This window comes from Oryx dammah, unplaced genomic scaffold (assembly GCF_014754425.2).
Source record: "Oryx dammah isolate SB20612 unplaced genomic scaffold, SCBI_Odam_1.1 HiC_scaffold_16, whole genome shotgun sequence".
In the NCBI taxonomy this organism is placed as follows: Eukaryota; Metazoa; Chordata; class Mammalia; order Artiodactyla; family Bovidae; genus Oryx; species Oryx dammah.
In genome coordinates this window covers 41,115,042-41,133,534 of record NW_024070200.1, presented here as the reverse complement: position 1 = coordinate 41,133,534, position 18,493 = coordinate 41,115,042, and the positions used below count along the sequence as shown (strand labels likewise).

General features: G+C 45.4%; 1 protein-coding gene across 3 annotated transcripts in view; it reads left to right on the top strand.

The window, feature by feature from the left end:
- Positions 1-18,493, top strand: part of APBA2 (amyloid beta precursor protein binding family A member 2) — a 361,135-nt gene that overhangs the window by 251,692 nt on the left and 90,950 nt on the right. For 2 of the 3 annotated variants that reach the window (XM_040257405.1, XM_040257407.1), the window contains exon 1: positions 12,005-12,101. The exons of the other annotated variant lie outside the window; for it this stretch is intronic. The gene's annotated coding sequence lies outside the window, so the exon portion shown is untranslated. Of the gene's footprint in view, positions 1-12,004; positions 12,102-18,493 lie in introns of those variants that run through there. 3 annotated transcript variants of the gene reach the window in all.

Below are 18,493 nucleotides of genomic sequence, written 5' to 3'. Positions count from 1 at the left end.
AATTTGTATTCTAGCTGTTATTATTATTATTTTTGGCGGCACCACTTGGCTTACAGGATCTTAGTTCCCTGACCAGGGATCCATCCCATGACCCCTGCAGTGAAAGTGTAGAGGCCTAACCACTGGACCACCAGGGAAGTCCCTGGAACTTGTATTCTGAGTGATGAAAAGGGGCAGGCAGCTTTTCATGGTGGCGGGGTTAGCTTTGTCAGATCCCCTCCGACCTGGAGAGGTGGGGTCCTTAAAGTGTGGTAGCTCAGTCAACGCCAGTCAATCTTAAAGGAAATCAACCCTGAATATTCATTGGAAGGACTCATGCTGAAGCTCCAGTATTTTGGTCACCTGATGCCAAGAGCCGACTCATTGGAAAAGTCCCTGACGCTGGGAAAGACTGAGGGCAGAAGGAGAGGAGGGTGTCAGAGGATGAGATGGCTGGATGGCATCACTGATGCAGTGGACACGAACTTGGGTGAACTCTGGGAGATGGTGAGGGACAGAGAGGCCTGGTGTGCTGCAGCCCAAGTCTGTTAAAAAATCTTAATGTTGTTTAAAAAATCCACTTTACTATTGGTAAAAATATCCTCCTGTGCATTCATAAATTATGCCTCTGGGGACTTCCCCAGTGGTCTAGTGGCTAAGATTCTGCACTCCTAATGCTGGGCCCAGGTTTAATCCCTGGTCAGGGAACTAGATCACTCATGCTGCAACTAAAGATCCTTCATGCCACAGCTAAGACCCAGAGCAATTGCAAAGAGTTGGACACGACTGGGCGACTGAACAACAACAACTCAGCTAGTGCAATACTGTTAAGGACTTACTTATATCGTTGTGTGTTACTTGGAAGTTTGAAATCTAAGGTGACTTTAGGATTCTCTGTGTGGGTTGTGTGCAGGTCTTTGTGTGGGTGGGTGTAAAACCTTCTTGTGTGCACCTCATTTCCTGGGAATCACTGAGGAGCAGCTCTTTGATTTTCAATTTTAAGCCATTATCTTCTAACCATCGGCCTTATCTGGAGCAGAATGGGCTGCAATTACAGTGCTCCTAATGGGATGGGTTTTATTTCCAATGATTGGACTGTGACAGCATTTCACTACATTCATATGGCTGCTCACAACTGCCCACTTTTCTTTCGCTTAATGGAAAATGTGTCGCTGAAGCCTGCTTCATGGTCCTGGCCCCATGGTGTATCCTGGCTCAGGTCTGAAGCCACCTGCGTGCTCCGAGGGAAAGGCCTACCGTGGCCCAGGCAGGAAGGGTGAGGGAGGGGCCTGGGTTGGACTTGGGACCTGTGCAGCTTTTATTTTGCTGCATTTTGTCCAGAAACATTTTGTGTGCAGGGCCGAGTTGTTTTGATTTGGCCAGGCAGAACGGTATTTCACGGGCTGCTGTGATGGCCAGAGATGCTGGTGGGGATGCGGAGGCAGGCGGCGGCCAGGTGGGATGGAGGCACAGGTCCCAGAGAAGCTGGCAGGGCCTGGCCATTCCCTGTAACAAAATTGTTTGCTTTCATTGACATTGGAGCATAGGGATCCCACGGTCAACCGTTGATCCCATGATCAACGGTCACCGTCTCTCCCCATAGCTGGCTCGTGAAATGTTCCAGGGTTAAAGCGTATATGAGCTGCTTAACTCAGGAGAGCCTGGTGGCCCTTTCAGCCATAAAATCTGCCTTTCCTGAGGAGCAGATGCCGGAGACGGTGGGTTTTCTCTTTGAACCAATCCTGATGAAGCCTCAGAAGTGTCAGAAAGATAATCTTGTCTTGACCCGTACAAACAGGAACCCTTTCATTTCCAAGTCTGTTAAAAAATCTTAATGTTTAAAAAATCCACTTTACTATTGGTAAAAATATCCTCCTGTGCATTCATAAATTATGCCTCTGGGGACTTCCCCAGTGGTCTAGTGGCTAAGATTCTGCACTCCTAATGTTGGGCCCAGGTTTAATCCCTGGTCAGGGAACTAGATCACTCATGCTGCCACTAAAGATCCTTCATGCCACAGCTAAGACCCAGAGCAATCAAATAAATAAGTAAATAAAAATAAATATGAAAAATAAATAAATTACACCTCTGGCCTCTCTCAGGTGCCCCATGAGTGCAGGACTGTGTTCCTGAATGAGGCTGGAGCTCCTGGTTTTTCTAGAACCCCCTGCATGGTGCTTCCTGTGAGATTCTTATAGTTCTTCCTGATTTTGACAAGAAATTTGGCTCCTCACCATTCAGAGCTCTGCTTCCCACCTCATCCTCCTGGAATGACTCTGGCTCCTTGTTCATTGACAGTGATGCTTCTTGACTCAGCTTCTCTGTATACCGGTGCTGAATTGAGTCTTGGAGACAGTTTTGGGTGAAGTAGAAAAGGAGAGCTTTATTGCTTTGCCAGGGGACACAGCAGGCTCATGCTGTCAAAACCATGTGTCCCAACTTGGAGAGGAGAGTGAGAAGTTTTATAGTAAGAGGGTGTGATCAGCTCCTGGACATTCTTCAGATGGGCTGGTGGTAAGGTAAGCAGGAATCAGCATCATTGGCCTTCAGGTCCCAACTGTTCTGGAGTCTATATGCTTTTGTGGGCAGTGTACCATCATTAACTGTTAACTTCTCCCACCTGGAGGGATTTCAGTATCTGCAGAACAGCTCAAAGATATTGTTGTGTGTATCGGTTGATGGGGAACCGGGACCTTGCTCCAAGGCTGCACTACTGTTTCTCTTGACTGTTTGTTTCTTCCTGGTCTTGCATCCCCTTCCTTCCCTGACTAACTGCTGCTTGAATATGCCTCTTGGAAATCAGGGAAGGTCATGGAGGCTGAATGAAGGCTGTTTCCTATAATCAAGGAAATGGGGGACACAGAAAGGCTTTGTGCCCAGAGGCCCCACAGGGCCCTGCTTAGTATCAATTCCACCAAAGTTATTGTTTAGACAGAGGCTTCTCTTTGGGTTACCCCAGGCCTGGGGCTTCTCCATGGGCAGAAGAAGCATCCTGTGAGAATCAGCTGATGAGATGGCTGATGGGCCCCTTTCTGTTTTCTGACATGAAAGGTATCTATTGTTTTAGTTTTTTAATATTGTGATAAAATATACATAACATAGAAGTTCTACTTCATTTTTATGTGTATAGTTTAGTGACATAAGTACATTCACTTTATTGTATGGCCATCACCACCATCTACCTACAAAACTGCTCCCATCTTTCCAAACTAAAACCCTGTCCCCATAAACACCAGCTCCCTATTTCCCCCACCCCCAGCCCCTGGAATCCAAGGTTCTACATCCTGTCTCTACGACTTTGACTGCTCTAGAGACCTTTTATAAGCAGAATCCTACAGGGTTTGTCTTTTTTTTTTTTAATTCAAGTATAGTTGATTTACAATATTGTGTTAGTTTCAGGTGTACAGCACAGTGATTCAGTTATACATGTATATAATCCATCATTTTCGGATTTTCCCCCCTTATAGGTTATTACAGAATGTTGAGTCCTTGCGGCACTTGGGGACCTTCGTTTCATCCAGTGGGCTCTTTTGTTGCAGCGCACAGACTCTAGCTGTGGTGTGCAGGCTCAGTAGTTGTGGCACACGGGCTTCTCACTGTGGTGGCTTCTCTTGCTGCGGTGCATGGGCTTAGTTGCCCTGCAGCACATGGGATCTTAGTTCCCTGAGCAGGAATTGGACTCACATACCACGCATTGCAAGGTGGATTCTTAACCACTGGACCACCAGTGAAGTCCTCACCCAAAGAATTAAAGACAGAAATAAGGAAAAAGATTGAGCAGTAGTGTGAGGAAGTTGGGGTCAGGGAATGTGGCCCCTGCAGTAGTGTATTACTCAGTCTGAGTGAAAGACTCGTCTCATTTCTTCAGGGCTTGGCAACAGCCGGTGACTGACCGATCTGTGTAGTTACGTGATAGGTGGGGTTGGAGGGGTCTGTCCTCACATGAGCAGGGCAGGGGTGGCAGCTGCAGAGGAAGGTGTCCAACAACACCTGGCAGGAAATGAGAAGAGCTCAGGGACTGGCGGGTTAACAGTGTCTGGCACAGTAATTCCTGCTGAAACCTTAATGGTAGGCAGTAAATTAAAGTACTGCCTCGGCCTATGTGAGTTGCATCTTAACAGCAGCCGTCAGTGTCTTTTGTGTCAAAAGGAAGGGGGTTGGGGGGGAATGTTTTTTGTCCACAGAGCTGCTTGTGAAGGAACTTTCCATCCAGGACACCTGGACTGCGCTCCAGTCTTCGATAGCACACCACTCATGTTGGTTGGGAAAGAGAGTTACCAGTCTTTTTTTCCCTTCAGATCTGGCTTTGAAAAATACATATATTATTTTATTTTTTAGTTGCAGTGTAGTTGACTGACAATGTGTTAGTTTCAGGTGTATAGTACAGCAATTCAGCTATGTGCTTGTGTGCTTAGTCACTTCAGTTGTATCTGACTCTCTGTGACCCCCATGGACTCTAGCCCGCCAGGCTCCTCTGTCCATGGAATTCTCCAGGCAAGAATACTGGAGATTCTTCTTCCAGTATTCCCTTCTCCAGGAGATCTTCCTAACCCAGGGATTGAACCCAGGTCTCCTGCATTGCAGGCGAATTCTTTACCACTGAACCACCAGGGAAGCTCTTGATGTCTTGATGGCTCATTTCTCTTTAGTGCTGAATAATATTCCACTGCCTCGGGTGGACCTCAGTTTCTTTATCCACTCACCTACCGAAGTATTTTGTTTACTTTCACGTTTGGCAGTTACGAATAAAACTGCTGTAAACCACCATTAGCAGGTTTCTGTGTGAACATAAATCTTCAACTTTTGGGAAGTAGAATATCAAAGAGTAAGACTGGCTAGATCCGTGGTAAGAGTAGTGAGTTTATCCTTTTAAGAAACTGCTAAATTGTCTTCCCAAGTGGCTGTACCATTTGCGCATCCCCACCAGCAGTGAATGAGAGTTCCTGTCGCTCTGCATCCTCACCAGCACGTGGTGTTGTCAGTGTCTGGATTTGGCCATTCTGTTAGATATGTAGTAGTACCTTCTTGCTGGCTTTTTGTTGTTGATGGCAGTGGTAAAAGATATTTATTCATTCAACAACAGCTTTTGTTTCCTTTTAAAATCATTTTATTTATTCATTTGTTTTTGGCCATGCTGGGTCTTTGTTGCTGTGTGGGCTTTCTCTAGTTGTGGCGAGCGGGGGCTCCTCTCTAGTTGTGATGCTTCTCTCTGTGGTGGCTTCTCTTGTGAGGCTTAGGCTCTAGAGCACACGCAGTTCAGTAGTTGTGGCATGTGGGCTCAATAGTTGCGATCCTCTGGTTCTAGCGTGCAAGCTCAGTAGTTGTGGTGCACGGGCTTAGTTGCTGTGTGACACGTGGGATCTTCCCAGACAAGGGGTCGAACCTGTGTCTCCTGCATTGGCACGCATATTCTTTTTTGGTTTTTTAAAAAAATGTTTATTTATTTGACTGTGTCGGGGTCTTAGCTGCGGCACACAGGATCTCTGTTGTGTCACTCGTGCTTTTCTCCAGTTCTGGTGTGCAGGATCTGTAGTTGGGGCGTGCAGGCTTAGTTGCCTTGTGGCATGTGGGTTCTCTGACCATGGTTTGAACCCACATCCCCTGCATTGGAAGGTGGATTCTTAACCACCGGACCACCAGGGAAGTCCTTCCATTATGGTTTATCAGGATACTGAATATAGTTCCCTGTGCTACACAGTAGGACCTTGTTGTTTATCCACCCTATAGATAAAAGTTTGCATTTGCTAATCCCAAGCTCTCAATTCATTCCTTCTCCACCGCTCCCCCTTGGCACCCACAAGTCTGTTCTCTGTGTCTTCTCACTGCTGTTTTAATTTGCATTGCCCAAATTAAAAGCATCTTTACATATGGTTATTGGCTGTTTCCTTCTTTGGTGAGGTGTCTTCACATTTTTGATTCATTTTATAATTGAGTTGTTTACTTTTTTATTGTTGACTTTTAAGTGTTCTTTGTATATTTTGCATAATAAATCCCTTATCAGAGGTGTCTTTTGCAAATATTTTCTCTCAGTCTGTGGCTTGTTTTTCATTCTCTTAACAGTGTCTTTCATAGAGCATAAACTTTACCTTTTAATGAAGTCAAGCTTATTAATTCCTTCTTTCATAGATCATGGCTTTGGTGTTATATCTAAAACAGTCATTGCTAAACACAGGTTCATCTAGAGTTTTCTGCTGCATTGTCTTTCAGGAGTTTTTATAGCTTTGGTTTTTGACTTTTAGGTTTGAATCCATTGATTTTTGTGAAGGATCTGAAGTCTGTGTCTGGGTTCATTTTTTTGCACGTGGCTGTCTGTTGAAAAAACTACATCTTTTCTCCATCATATTGCCTTTGTTCCTATGTCAAAGATAAGTAGATTATTATTAAGTGGGGCAATTTCTGGGCTCCCTGCTGTAGTCTATTGATCTATCTGTCTATTCTTTCACCAGCACCACACTGTTTTGATTATTGTAGCTTCACAGTAACTCTGGAAACCAGGCAGCATGAGTCTTCCAACTTTATTTTTCTGTCTTGTGTTTTCCCACTGTTATTTTCTTTTTTAAATTAAAAATAAATAAATAAATTAAAAAAAATTAAAAAAAAAATTATTTATTTATTTTGCTGTGCCAGGTCTTAGCTGCAGCATGCAGGATCTTTTTAGCGTAGCGTGTGAACTCTTAGTTGCAGTAAGTGGGATTTAGTTCCCTGACCAGGTATCGAACCTGGGCCCCCTGCATTGCAAGTGTGAAGTCTTAACCACTGGACCATCACAGAAGTCACTGATTTATTTACATAAATGTCAAAACCATGGCTGGTTTCCGAAACATTATCTTTGGAGATTCTGCATATAGCAATGAAACAATGTTTCTCTTTTCATTTTTATAGAACTGCATGTATTTGAAATTTTAGTTTCATATTCCTTCTATCTATTATACACTAACAATAGTGTATATGCTTGAAATAGTGATAGGAAATGATTTCAAATTCAGATATGTAGAGTTTCAAGGATCATACATGTTGATTTTTAGGGACTGTCTCAAGTTTCATATATGAATAACTTGCATTTTCTGGTTTTTCAGTGAGAAACATTGATTTTTTTAAATAGGACTGTAAAAAGATGTGATTTTAATTTTGACTTCAAGGACTTCCCTGGAGGTCCAGTGGTTAAGACTTTGCCTTGCAATGCAGGGGATGTGAGTTTGATCCTTGGTTGGGAAGCTAAGATCCCACATGCCATGTGGTGCAGCCAAAAAAAAAAATTATGACTTCATATAAAGACCTTTAGATGCAGAAGACCCTCTGTGCCTGGGTTCTGCATCCTGAGCTGGGAGTTTAGTGCACTGAGGCCTGACTGAGCCAGGGAGGAGCCTGTGAGCTGCATAGTTTGGGTTCTGTTGGCTGCATTCCTGCTCTGTCCAGGGAGACCAGACACCAGAGAAGGACAGTGCCAATTAGGTCCTGTTGGGAAGAAAGAACACAGCCACCAGTGCTGGACTGCTTTGTGTCCCCTGAACAAAGAAGATAGCGCGTTGCTGACATCTGCAGCTCACATGGGGCCGTGTGGCAGTGGCTTGCCCATCGGCCTGCTTGACAGAGATAAGATGCCCAGACCCAGGGCTGCTCTGCAGGATCAGGGAAGGAGTTTAATTCATTGACAGTCTGGGGGCTAGTGATATTCCCTTGTTCCGTATGGAGCCAGGTATGGATTCTTTTTCTTTCTTCAATTTAATAGAGCTTTAAACATCAGAATACATCCTGCTTAAGCCATTCAGAAATGTTTCCCACTTAAAAAAACTAAAGGTGGCTGCCACGATGGTCCCCTTGCCCACCCCACACCATCGCAGCTTGGTGGGCAGTCTGCTTGCAGCCCTGAGCCCATCTGGACATGAGTCTGCTTCTCATTGGAGCTGACTCATTGTGAAAAAACTCTGATACTGGGAAGATTGAAGGCAAGAGGAGAAGGGAGTGGCAGAGGGTGAGATGGTTGGGTGGCATCATCAATTCAATGGACATGAATTTGAACAAATTCTGGGAGATAGTGGAGGGCAGGGAAGCCTGGCGTCCTGCAATCCATGGGGTTGCAAAGAGGTGGACACAACTGAGCGCCTGAACAACAACAACTGCTTCTCATGTGAAAGGGAGCTGTCAGTGGTGTGCATGGGAGACTCCTGGCAGTTCCCGTGCTGGAAAGATAGAATCAGAGCTCCCTTGTTGTTGCCATTCCAAGGAAAATAATGAGCGTGCATGTTTTCTGCAAGCTGCTGAAGACAGGCCTTGCTAGAGTATTTTGGAGTCGTGGGATGCTGGGATCATACTGTTTTAAAAGAGATTTCAAGAGTGTCGTCTTTGGGAATCCTCTGCAGCTATGCAGTGATTTTCCCCTCAGTCCTACTTGTATCGCTCTATCCATTAGAATTTTTCATTGCTCATCTCTTTCCTCTCCTCATGCATTTGCCTGAGCTATCTCTAATTCTGTTAAATGGACTCGACATTAAATTATTTAATATATTTTTTATTGCCATTTGGAAGACCCGGAAGTATTTCCAGTGTTCATATTCAGATCACGGAGACACCACTTTGCATCCTTTTGTCACATGTAAGAGCCAGGCTATTTCCAGGAAGTGCCAGAGAAGAGGCTTGCTATTTCTGAGAATATCCCCAGATTAGGAAGCATGGGTTATGCACAGATCTGTCCTTTGCTCTTTGAAGTCTGAAGGGAGAAGCTGTGGCCTCAGGGACACAAGGATTTGGAAACAGGGAGGGGGCGGGCCAGGCTCCCGGCTTCATTCACAACTCACATCCGACCCTAGACCGCCCAGCATCAGAGGTGAAGCTGCGTAAGAATCCCGAGTTCCAGCTGACGGCTAGTGACCCAGGCGAGCAGGGGTGAGGAGGCTGGGTAGCTGGGTGGGTGGGGTACTCCTGTCTGGCACCCTCTGGAAGCTGTTTCTCTTTACTCTTCTGATTTCTGGGGACTGGAGGGCGGCTTCACTTCATCTGGGCACCCTCATATGGTTACAGGGCAGTGCTCCCAGTTTGCAGGGATGTCAGAGGATGGGCCTTCGGTCCCAGTGTCTCTGGATCTTTATCCATTGTTCTCTGGGCTTTTTGCTCAGAGGTACCTTAAGTATCTTGTGTGTGCATTTACTTTTAAAATATATGTTAGGTGTTTTGTAAGATTTCAAAGACATGTAACATCCATCCACGTATCCATTAACCCATCATTCAGCAAGTGCTTCTGAAACACCTACCACACGCCACGCTCCACAGTGACCGAGCCACCACCTGCCATGTATCACAGAGCTAGTGTTCTGGTACCCAGCACATCAGCACTGTTGGGGGCCGGACTGCTGAGTTTTGTCCCGTATAAATTGGATGCTTCACATTGCAGTTTGCTGTGTTATGGGCCAGGACTGAAGGCAGGACCTTCCAGACATAGAGGTGGGCTCCGCTCACCTGCTCAGAGGCCAAGCTTAAATCCCATGTGTCCACCCCTCCTGGGACAGCATCCCTGCCCTTTGTGGGGAACTCTGAAGGGTGGGCAGGGCAGCAAGATGATGGGCCTGGTGCGTGAGGGCTGCAGGTGCTTGGATCTAGAGCGGTAGAGGATGCTGCCTGTCTCTGGTCCCTGCTTGCCTGCCCTTTGTTTCTGTTCCCGGACTCTGTGCTGTGTGTTCTTATCCCTGCTGCCCAGGGGTGACCTTCCTTCCCGAGGAATCTTGAGTGCCTGTGTGCTCCTCCCCCACCCCCTGGGAAGCCCTGCTTCCTTCCCTCCTTCCTGGCTGCCCTTCCCCAAGGTCGGTTTTCTTGATGCCAGCACCTCCCAGCTAGAATATGAAACTCTCAAACGCACAGACTGTGGGTTTCATCTGAATGCTGCTGGATGAGAAATGAGTCTTGGTAAAAGACCCAACGAGGAAGCATGTGTATAATAGAATAAAAGCGATGCCCACATGGCCTTGTCTCCTGTGTCCATGCCACTGCCCACAGAGGAAGTGCTGGTGAGCATTGGTGGAAGCCCTTTTGGGCTGTTCTGTTTGCCTTTGTGTCCATACCTGGACTTGCAGATGTGTATACATTGTATACATTGTCTGTCTAGCTGGCTTGCTGCGTCTGTAACTGGGATCCACACACACAGAAACATGCAGACACATACAGAAACACACACACACAGCACATACTTTTTAGTTAACTTGTCATTTTCACTCATTTCTAGGCTTTTAAGATTTCTCTGGGTAGGTGCATATTGGCTACCTCTTTAAAGAAAAATCTCAGAGTACTCCAGCTTATGGGCCCTGCTCTAATTTATTTAACCATTCTCCTATTTATGGGCATTTAGGTTGCTTCCAGTTTTTAAAAAGATTGCTGCAGGGAAAATCCCTATACTCACATATTTCATATATATGTGAGTCCTCCTGGAAATGCAGTTGTTGGGTAAAAGGATATGCATATTTAAATTTTGATAGAGAAGGCGGAATTGCTTTTTTGAAAGACTTTACTAAGACTCCTTCTAAAGTAATAATTTTTTTTAAGTCAAAACCAGTGAAGAAATAATTCACCACCAATAACTAAATAAAGAGAGAGTGGTTCTCCCTCAGGCCATGAACTGGGAAAACCACAGTCTGGGAGGGGTCAAAAGTGAAAGTTTTGGTCCTTCAGTCATGGCCGACTCTTTGCAACCTTCTGAGCTGTACCCCACCTGAGTCTTCTGTCTTTGGGATTCTCCAGGCAAGAATACTAGAGTGGGTTGCCATTCCCTTCTCCAGGGGATCTTCTTGACCGAGGGATTGAACCTGGGTCTCCTTCATGGTAGGCATACTCTTTGCCGTCTGAGTCACTAGGGAAGCCTGGGAGAGGCTGAGGACCCAGGCAAAGGTTGACGTGGTTTCTAAGGTTTCCTGTGCTGTCTCCCCGCCTCCCCCAAAGCAGTCTTGGGGAAAGATGAGATGAACAATCAAAAGCCTGAGAATTTGCTAAAGCTCCCCAATTTGGAGAGAGAGAGAGCCCTTGTGGGTACAGAAGGATGCTCCTGGAGCCCAGTGGCTGTCATCAAAGTCAGGAGAAACATGCCCTGGGGTTGCTGCCCATTGTCTATTTGCACTGCATTCTGGGAAAATCTCTTAGCTCCATCTTCCAGTTTACCCACTGGCTTCTCAGTTATATCCATCTTTCCATTCAGCCTTCTGAATATCAACCAGCATATTTTTAAAAATTAGGAGGCGTAATTATTTCAGCAATTTTAGCTTTACAGAAAAATTGAGCAGAAAGTTTCCAGATGGCCTGTAATCCCTACCCCCCTCATCTCCCCTGTTATTAACATCTTAACGTTAGTATGGTGCATTAGTTACCACTGATGAGCTGATATTGGTGCACTATTATTATTATTAACTGAATTAGAGTTAGGTTTTGGTCCTTCAGTCATGTCCGACTCTTTGCAACCTTCTGAGCTGTACCCTACCTGAGTCTTCTGTCCTTGGGATTCTCCAGGCAAGAATACTAGAGTGGGTTGCCATTCCCTTCTCCAGGGGATCTTCTTGACTGAGGGATTGAACCTGGGGGCATGGTATATTCTATGGGTCTTGACCAAAGCATAGACATAGACTACCAACCTTCTATTTTACTGGTTCATTGGTTGTGTCCATGTCTGGTTAGCTTCTTCCTGTTTTAAGGAGTATCCTTTGGAGGGCTTCCCTGGTGGCTCAGTGGTAAAGAATCCACTTGCAATGCAGGTGACATAGGTTTGATTCTAGGGTTGGAAAGATTCCCTGGAGAAGGAAATGGCAATCCACTCCAGTATTCTTACCTGGGAAATCCCATGGACAGAGAAGCCTGGTGGGCTACAGCCCCTGGGGTCGAAAAGAGTTGGACAGAACTGAGCAACTAAACAATAACGACAATAGGGAGCTTTATTGAGTGTGTGACCATGATCGGCACCCACGTTGGAGAACTTCCTTCTGTTTACACCTGAGCAGTCTGTGTGTGTGCTCAGCTGTTTGATGCCCATGTGCTCTTACATTTCAGTCTCCAGAGGATCCATCATCTCTGCATCTCGTGGGGGGAGCCCACGGCGAGGCCAGGACTGACCTGCGGATGGCCCAGGGTCCGGGGGTGCCTGTAGCTTCTTGGTGAGTAGGACCAGTAGGGTCACCACGCTGCCTGCCAGGTCCCACGTGCCAGTGCATCTGAGTGTCTGTGCTCATGTCCCGTGGAGGGCAGGGGGGACAGCCAGGTGCCTCCTCCCTGCCATCCTTCTGCAGCAAAAGCTCTAGGACAGCGGCTCTTGATTCTCACTGTTTTCTGTTTTCACGTATTGATGAGAAAGACGAGTTCTGGGCGTTCCCAGAGAACAAGCCCCACAGAGCAGACATGCATGTCCTGTCACCTTTTCTCTCTCCTTTCAGACCCACCAGGTCCTCTTCTGCCGGTGGGGGTGTCTGAGTGGCACTGTTGCCTCCTTACTGTTAGGGTGGTGATGGGCCAGGTTGTGATATTAGGGGAATTCTGGCCTCAGAGAACGAGTTAGGACACGTTCTTCCTCTTCTGATTTCTGAAATAGATTGTAGAGAATTGTATCATCCCTTCCTTAAACATTTGGTACAATTCAGCAGAGAAACCATCTGGGCCTGCCAATTTCTTTTAAGAAGGTTATTAATTATTTATTAAATTTAAAAAATGCATATGGCTGTTCTGTTTGTCTGTTTCTCTTCTTGTGAGTTTTGCCAGTACATGTCTTTTAAGGGATCAGTCTATTTTATCCAGATTATCAGATTTTGGGGCACAGAGTTCTTTGTAGTACTCTTTTATGTAATCAGATCATCCATTTAATGTTATATTGTTATCCTTTTCTATGAGATCAGTGTTGATGACTCTTCTTCCTTTTTTGGTACTGGTAGTTTGTATCTTGTATCCCTTCGTTAGCCTGGTCAAAACAGTGGCACAGTGGTAAAGACCCCACCTGCCAGTGCAGGAGACGTCAGAGATATGGATTCGATCCTTGGGTTGGGGAGATCTCCTGGAGTAGGAAATGACAACCCACTCCAGTATTCTTGCCTAGACAATTACATGGACAGAGGAGACTGGCAGACTACAGTCCTTGGGGCTGCAAACAATCAGACACGACTGAACGACTGAGCAACTGGTCAATAAAATAGATTTCAGGTTCATTGATTTTCTTTCTTTTCTTCTTGTTTTCAACTTAATTGATTTATGCTCTGATTTTTATGATATTTTCTTTGCTTGTTTTAGGCATCATTTTCCCTTCATTTTGTTTCCTGAGGTAGAAGCCTAGGTTATTGATTTTCTACTTTCTTCTTTTCTGATGTGTACATTTAATGCTATATATTTCTGATAAGCACTATGGAAATTTTGTTACATTATGGAAATTTTGACAAGTGGTATTTTTATTTTCATTTAGTTAAAAAAAACTAAAAAAAAAATTCTTCTGGTATTTCCTCATTGACCCATGTGTTGTTTAGAATGATGTTGTTTAATTTCCAGATATTTGGGGATTTCACCCATCTTCCTTTATCGATTTTTAGTTTAATTCCATTCTGATGGGCAGTGCTGTCCAGGGGAACCATCCTTGTTGATTTTCTGCCTACTTGTTCTGTTGGTTACTGATGGAGGATGTGGATGTCTCCAATTATAATAATGGATTTGCCCGTCTCTCTCCCCAGTTCTATCAGTTTTGCCTCATATATTTTGATGCTCTGTTAGGTGCATAGCCATTTATGATTTTGATCTCTTGTTGGAGAACTGAATTGAATTATGCATCTCATTGTAATGCCTCCTTTTTATCCCTGATGTTTTCCCTTGTTCTAAAGTCTGCTTTGTCTGAAACGAGTATTGATACTCTAGTTTTCTTTCAACTGTAATTAGCATGGTATATCTTTTTCCACCTCTTTATTTTCAACCTATCAGAGTCTTTATATTTAACATGGGTTTCTTATAGACAGCATCCAGCTGGGTCTTGTGTTTTTATTCACTCTGACAAACTCTGTTTTCTATTTCTTCTAACTATTTATTTATGCTGCGATGGGTCTTTGTTGCTGCATTCGAGCTTTCTCTAGTTGGAGTGTGCAGGCTTCTCATTGCAGTGGCTTCTTTTGTTGCAGAGCACGGGCTAGAGGGTGCTTGGGCTTCAGTAGTTGCAGCATGCAGGCTCAGTAGTTGTGGCGGATGGGCTTAGTTGCTCCATGGGATGTGGAATTTTAGTTTCCAGACCAGGAACTTAGTTCCCATGTCCCCTGCATTGGGATGCAGATTCTTAACCACTGGACCACTAGGGAAGTTCCTAAAACAGGTATTGATGTATTGATTTTCTCTTTGTCTGTGGTTTGCTACAGTTTGAGTGTGATATGCCTAGGTGTAGTTTTTGTTGTTGTTGTTTTTAAACTTTTTTTTTATTAAAGTATAGTTGATTTACAATGTTGTGTTAATTTCTACTGTACAGCAAAGTGAAATCAGTTATATGTGTATCCTTTTTTATATTCTTTTCCATTATGGTTTATCACAAACTATTGAATATAGATCTCTGTGCTACACAGTAGGACCTTATTGTTTACCTATCCTATGTATAATAGTTTGCATCTGTTAATCACTTGTTGTTTTTCTTTTAAAAGTATTTATTCTGCTTGATGTTCTTTGAGATTCTCGAATCTGTGGCTCGGTATCTATTGTTAATTTTAGAAAAATTGTCAGCCATTATTACCTCAAATATGTTTTCTTCCTCATTATCTCATTTATTTCCTTTGGGTCTTCCAGTTACATGTATGTTATATTTTTAATATTGTCCCGTGGTCCTTGGATGCTCTATTCTGTCTCTGCTTTTACCCCTGGACTGACCTTTTTTGCAAAATTTCAATTTGGGAAGTTTCTATTGGCCTGTCTTCCAGCTCTCTGATTTTCCCCTCAGCTGTATTAAGTCTGCTGATGAGCCCATCGAAGACATTCTTCCTTTCTATTACCAGTTTTCAAAAAATTTCTAGCGTCTCCTTTGGATTCTTTCTTAGACTCTCCATAGCTCTGCTCACATTACCATCTGTTCTTGCATGCTGTCTTCTCCCATCAGAGCCTGTAACATATGAATCATAGTTACTTTAAATTTCTAGACTATTCGTTCCAAAATCTATATCATATCTGAGTCTGGTTAGGATGCTTGCTTTATCTCTTTAGAGTATGGGTTTAAAAAAAATTTTTTTTTTTGCCTTTGACATGCTTTCTAATTTGTTGTTGAAAGTCAGATATGTTATAATGGAAAATAGGAACTGAGGTAAAAGGACTTTCTTGTGTGAGTTTGTGTAAATCCCATTAGGAACTGGGGCTTCCCCGATGGCTCAGTGAGTAAAGAATCTGCCTGCAGTGCAGTAGATGCAAGAGACGCAGGTTCAGTCCCTGGGTCGGGAAGATCCCATGGAGTAGGAAATGGTAACCCATTCCAGTATTCTTGATGGGAAATCCCACGGATAGAGGAGCTTGGTGGACTACAGTCCAAAGGATCACAAAGAGTCTCAGGACTTCGTGACTGAGTATGCAGTAGGAGCTGGGCTGTGTGTCATATCTCCTGAAGTTGTAGGTGACAGAGGCCTAGGCTTGGCCTCCCCTCTGGACACTGAGCTTCTCTCAGCCCTGAGTCTCAGAGAGAGTCTTGTCTTGGAGTACTTTCAGCTGGAACCCACTGTTACCAGTGGGAGCCTGTTGGTATGGTGAGAAGGTGTGGGGGAGGGGGAATGTCACCCCAACACTGGGTTCACCTCTTGGTAGGTTTAAGGCAATAGACACAACCAAGCCAAAGATCGAGGGAAGGAAGAGTTTATTATTACCTGCAGCAAGTGAGGAGAACACCGGAGATCTTTCCCAAAGCAGCATCTCCATAAAACGGGAAGTTTTAAGCTAAGGGTACATGCATATCCATGAGGGAGCTTGAGCAGAGGGAAATTCAGCATAGAATTGGGGCAAAAAATCAACAGAGTCCAAGCTTTAGTTAACTGAAGTCACAAGGGTCCATATCCTCATTCCATCCCCCATCTGGGTGGGGGGCAACTTAATTCCTGCAGAACTTGAAGGTGTAATAGTATGTGTATCCCCTGAGGAACCAGGACCCTGCCCCAAGGCTGTGCTACTGGTTCTTTTTTTTTTAAATATCTGCTTTCTTCTTCTTTTAAAAAATATATTTATTTGGCTGTGTTGGTCTTAGTTGCAGCACGGGGATCTTCAGTCTTTGCTGTGTCATGCGGGATCTTTTAGTCAGGGCATGAAAACTCTTACTTGTGGCCTGTGGGATCTTAGTTCCCTGACCAGGGATTGAACCTGGGCCCTCTCCTTTAGGGAGCATACAGTCTTAGCCATTGGGCCACCAGAGAAGTCCCTGCACTATTGTTTCTTGACTGCTTCTCCCTTGTCTCCTCTTCCCCTCCCATCCCTAATTAGCAACTGCTTGAACCTGTCCATTGGAACCCAGGGAAGGTCATGGCGCCTGAATGAAACTTATTTCCTATAATCAATAAATGGGGGACAGAGCAAGGTTTCTGTGCCCAGAAGCCCCACAGGATCCAGTTTGGTTTCAGCAGGTTCTGAATGAATAAACCAAAGGTGATCAAGAGGCCAAGCCACCTCCCACAGTGATGGCTAGTTTGTAGGATTTCTCTCATGTGTTGTGGTCTTGGTGAATTTGAAGCACAGATGAGGGAACCCATGTCCAGGAGGCTCTGAAAGTCCTCAGTGGATGGAGAAAATGGCCCAGCACTGCCATGAGGAACACGAGGTGATAATGGTGCTTGTGGGGGTCTTGGGGTTGCAGCCTTGGGGCAGCAGGGCAGGCCCAGCTGCACAGAAGCAGGTGGGCTTTCCTGCTGTCACTTCTAAGTCGCCAGCCATTTTGCCCTCTTACTGTGGATGAATCTTCTTTCTCACCCCTTTCCTTAAGTCCCCAATACTTTGTTTTGGGGATCACAATAGTGGGCCTTCCACACAGCAAGAAAAGCAGAGTCGCCCTGTCCTCCATGTCTTGTCAACAACGCCCCCCACCCCCAGTATCAAGTCTCATGAACAGATTTTTAAACCATTACCATCTGTTCTGCTCTTAATTGCAAGTGTAAAAAAATATTATTTTCCTAATTGCATCAGGGAAAGGGAAAAAATATGTATTCCAAAAGACCAGAGTTCTTGTTCAAGGCAGCCTGGCTCCACCACCCACTCGCTAAAGATGATGTTGCTTCTTTGCTCAAATGGAAGCACATATCTTGGTTGTTTACTTACAGGTAATATTGGCCCACTTGTACTCTGTAGAACAAGGAATTAGGAGGAGGGGGAAGTGCTACGGTGGCCCCAAAGACCCTGTCCCCCACCTCTCTGAGGGCCCAGCCTCCAGCCCCACCAGCATAGGTGGAAAAGGGCTCTCAGGGTATGTCTTCAGGACAAATGCAGTGCTCTCAGGTGCCCACATCCTTTGCAAGAGAGGGGAGAGGCCCTCTGTGCTCTTTCCAGACATTCCCGGGGTGGGGGGCGTGTAGGACCACTCTCAGATCATAAACCCCTCTGCAGTGGGTCGACCTCTCACCGCACGCCAGATCCTGGGCACAGAGCCTGGGCTCACATGAGGCCCACCCAGAGCCCCAGGGTGTGGAAGGGCTCCTAGTGAATATGACACCCACATCTGCCAGCACCACCTCTGCACCCTGTGGGCAGGGGATGCTCCAGGACCTTGCCGGCCCATCCCTCCAGCCCTTACCCCCACCCTGGTGCCAGCAGCTCAGGCTGTGGCATGGTGACCACATGGCCTTGGCTTCCTGGGTCCTGGCAGTGCCAGATTCAGTAAGGAGGGGTGGATTCGGTTCATGCTGCATTCAGAGACGCTCTACGTGCAGCCCCTTGCAGAGCGATTAGGGAGTGGGGAGGGGGCATGGACCGGCCAGGAAAGCTGCCCCGGACCCCTCTCTACCAGGGCTCTGCCCACCCCCAGAGGCCTGTCTCCAGACAACATCTGTGGATTTTAATATGACTTCCCAGAATATTACCCTGCAATTATTTCCAGAGGCTTAAATGGGATCCCCAAATACATACAATTAAGACTAAAATTGTAATTTTAAATTAGTGCTAATTTGAAGAAACAAAGCTTTCTCATCTCCAAGCCAAACCTAGACAACAACATCCCAAGTAACTCTTAGGCATCACCAGACCCCAGAAATGACCACTCTGGCCTCTCACAGAGGCCTCAAGGAAGAAAGCAGTGTTTATTCCCCCATGTAGGCTGAATTGGAAGGAGGAAGACGTAGTTCTCCAACTCCATATTGCTTTGAACTTTTATGTTGGTTGTGTGTGTGTGTTAGTCATTCAGTTGTATCTGACTCTGTGACTCCATGGACTGTAACCCACCAGGTTCCTCTGTCCATGGAATTCTCCAGGCAAGAATACTGGAGTGGGTTGCCATTCTCTTCTCCAGGGGATCTTCCCAACCCAGAGATCGAGCCTGTGTCTCCTGCATTGCAGGCAGATTCTTTGCTGTCTGAGCCACCAGGGA